Here is a 4,047-nt window from a genome sequence, read left to right on the forward strand (position 1 = left end):
GCTTTTTTGTGATAAAAGATAAAAAACAACTCATGATGTAATTACACTTTTATGGTTAGACAATGTGTGTGTGGGGGCAATGTTTTGACAGTTGCTGTTGGTCTTTGATGGAATGACACTTTGACGATGACATATGGAAAACGATGATTAAACTTCATGTAATGAAAGTTTGTGTCCCAGTCTGGGTGTGTGTGCAGCGGGTGACGGCTGCATCTCTGATCTGCTGTGTGTTCACATAGGGAGTGTGTCTACTGAGGAGCTGCTACGTGAGGTTATGACTTCTGTATTTCCTTGAATAAAAGAAGGTTTGTTCTCAACTAACTGCCAGGACTCTACGATATGAAGCTGTGCATCTTCCGGTCCTACAATAATAACAATAAAAACCTGGTTTAAACAAGTGAATGGATTCAGTGGACAGAAACGCTACAGTGCTTTTTACTTTGAAACAGGTACAGGAAGTGTTGCAAATATATATATTTGTGACATATTCAACAGACATTGAAACAGCACGCAGCATGTGGAGGAAATAGGCGAAACCCCAAGCGCTGCTCATCTGGGCCGCGTGGCCGCCCTGACCTGGGAGACAAATGAAAAGTCACAACGTTCTGTCACGTTTCTCCAAGAGAGGCGAGAGGAGGTTTAGAATGTGGACACAAGTATCAAAGGCATCTTTTCCAAATGAAGGGTATTACTCATATCAGGTTCAAGGCTCTGGCTACATTGGTAGATGGTTTGAACAGATGATACATTCTTCTTTACTTTCATGACTCGTCCCTATAATAAGTGCTGGGACAGCAAAGTATGATATTAATTCATTGATATAGGTTTCGCTGTTTCCTGGAAGCATCATCTATGATCCCATGTGGTCTAGCAGCTAGCGTTCCAGGTTTTAGCCTCCACCACATATCCATAACCTACATCAAACGGATGCCAGAAATTACTAACCCTATATCCTTGAAGATAATTGTGTTTTTAAAGATCTGATTGGCCGTCTGGATTCACTGCTACATGTGAACTGGCTCCAGTGTAGGCCATGCAGGTACAACAGTGGTCAGAGGTGTCAGTAGGTCATGATATCAAAAATATCCCCCTCTTTGTTTCCTTTTTGTTTCAATGCTTGTTTCCTTTTTCCTGTGTATTATATTTACATATGTGCTTATATTGTGTATAATTGAGTTTTTTAATGGGAATAAGTTACATTGTTTTGCTATATTTGCAAATTCTTGAAATAAAAACTAAAACTGTCTGATGTTTCCCTCGTATCGATAATGCCAACTTTTCCATGAGCTGATTTGTGCTTATCCACGTTCACACTAACAAACACAACCCAGCGCTACTTAATCGTACATTGCAGAAAATGACCTACGGGAAAACATTGTCCATGCCACAGATTGAGAGTGGTAATAAAGTGCCGCTGTTTGTTTACTCAGTACTGCACCATGACTCAATCTCAATGAAGTGATGGACACATTTAAATTTACTTCATTACTTTTGTTCCAACTAAGTAAATAGAGTCACCCCACATCCAGTTCACTGCATCTTGAATAAGACTTTTGTTGTTGTCTTTTGTCACAAACTAGAATCTCAAGCAGCTGCAGCAGCTCTGAATATGGAGGTGAGTGGTAGTGTTGCAATACTTAAGAAGCTGGTTTGAATTTCACATGTATGACACAAGTTTAAATTTTTTTTAAATCTACATCAGAGGATTGATCATGGCTCATAACACCAACTAACGGTGTTTCAAACATCTTGGAACCTGTAGGACCATTTCTTACGTAGAATAAACCATTTGGGACGTCCTGACCTTTTCATATATATTTACACCGTGACATTTCTGTTGCAAAGGTGTGTGCTGCTATGGGAGTTGTCCTCCATAGACAATATAGATAACTTTCCTTTGTGTCTTAGCCCCACCTCCCAGCACCACATTCCACAGGCGTTTTTGAATTTCCAGGGACTTTGGGGTGAAGATAGACTTTAATAATTCTGTTCTCAACACTTGTCTACATCAGTTATGTTTAGACACACGTCCTCCTAATATGACAAATGACTTATGTTTTATTAGCAGGGTCATCAAGTTGCAGACAACCCACTGTCAGGTCCGGTTAGGCAAGTGGACCCAGGATGCAGAGTTTAAACAAAAGGTGTCCCTTTAATGGCCAACAGAAAAAACAACAAACAAAGGAGAATCTCAAAAAGTCAAAAACTGAGAAAACAAAAGACACACAGGGGAAAACACTGGAAGCTTACGAGAAGACCTGAAGAAGCAGGGGACGCGAGCACAGGAGATGAAGCATATAGACAGGACAGGAGATTTCGGCAGGCAGTAAGACAGACATTAAGACAGGGCATAACGACAAGCACAAGAGATCACAACAAACATACGACAATGGGAAGCACAGAGACTTATATACACACAGGGAAGGCAGGGGCAATTGACCACAGGTGGAACACATGAGGACTGGTGCAGGCAATCACAAAGACAGGAAGTGAAGAAAGAAAACACACGCGGAGCAGGGCCTACAAAATAAAACAGGAAACAGAACACAGGGAGTGGGAAAACCAGAGACACAGAAACAACAACACATACAAACATAAACACAAGGATATACATGAAACACAAGGAGGTACTAATGAACTGAAAACACTCTTCAAAAAGAGGCGGAAACTAAACACTCAAAAGACAAAACCATGACACCCACATTATGCTGCTTTAATGGAGCACAGGTTCAGCAGAGCAAGAAGACAAACAGACGGTGATGGGAGTGAATGTGTGTACACCAGTGTAAAGCAGTAGAGCTGAACATCTTACACTTCCATACATGCTGAATGTAAAGCTTCTCTATGCAAAACAAATTAAAGATATTAAATCAGCCGAAATGATTTGATGTTGTCAGTTGCCATATTCTCCACTCCCACTAAATATAGAATATACTTCTTGAACTTAACCCCAAGTTGTTTAACAATTTCGTACCTGACATGTGAGGATCTGTATTTAGCCTCCGTGTGGTCAAAAGACCGTCTGCTCTCTTTGTATGAGCACTTTCAAACAGGAAGTCTCTGCAGTGTCTTCACTACACCCCAGCAGACTACTTCAAGTGAACAGCAATGAAATGAACAGAAGTTGACAAAAAAGTAAATCACCAATGCTCTCATCAAGAAGTGTTGATGTTACTCTTATGTTAAATTGTTACCTCCACTAAGGAGGTTATGTTTTCACCCCTGTCTTGGCTGGTTGGCTGCTTGGGAGAAGGACAGGGCGTGGGCCAAGAAACAACCCATTCAATTGAGGTACAGATCTGGACAAAAGGGGCTGATCCAGGATCTTTTCATCACTTCTCTTCATTGCCTAAATTGTAGAGTAGTAGTAAATTTTTGAATTTATTCCATGATTTTATTGTTGACTTCAGACTTTTTTATACCATGTGGTCCCTGTTGTAACCTGAGGTCCACGGCAAAGGCCCTAATAACCATTCCACATTCCCGGCTGGAGCACCAAAGGGGACCAGGTCTTTTCTGTTAGAGCCCCCCCTCTTTGTCAGACAGATCTCCATAGGAAGATTGTTCCAAACTCCTTATCCTCTTTTGAGATACATTTTATACATGTGCTGTCTTAGTCCTTGGGGTCTGACTTCACCTGTAACTTTTATAAATATTTTCTAATCTCTCTCCGATCTTTCCAATTGTTTGTTATTTATTTATGTTAGACTATATATCATTTTACTCTATTTTTTCATCTGTAACATTTGTATTCTTATATTTGTGCTATTATGTTTTCTTTTAAATATTTTCTATTGTTTTCCCTTAATTCTTCACTTGTAACTGTGCTTTGAAAGGTGCTATATGAATAATTGAATACAATTGTAGTAGTAGTAGTATTATGTACTCTAACTGCTTCAGATGTCTCTCACCCTGTGACTCTTTTTAAAGAACAAAGATTCACATCAAAGGTAGCAGTGATCATGTGATCAGTGTTGCCCTGCTGGCCAATCAACACAAGTCTTTACTCTGAAGAGAGGAGAAAGTGTCGGGCTGTTTGTCATTCAA

Source organism: Hippoglossus stenolepis, chromosome 23 (genome assembly GCF_022539355.2).
Source record: "Hippoglossus stenolepis isolate QCI-W04-F060 chromosome 23, HSTE1.2, whole genome shotgun sequence".
NCBI lineage: Eukaryota > Metazoa > Chordata > Actinopteri > Pleuronectiformes > Pleuronectidae > Hippoglossus > Hippoglossus stenolepis.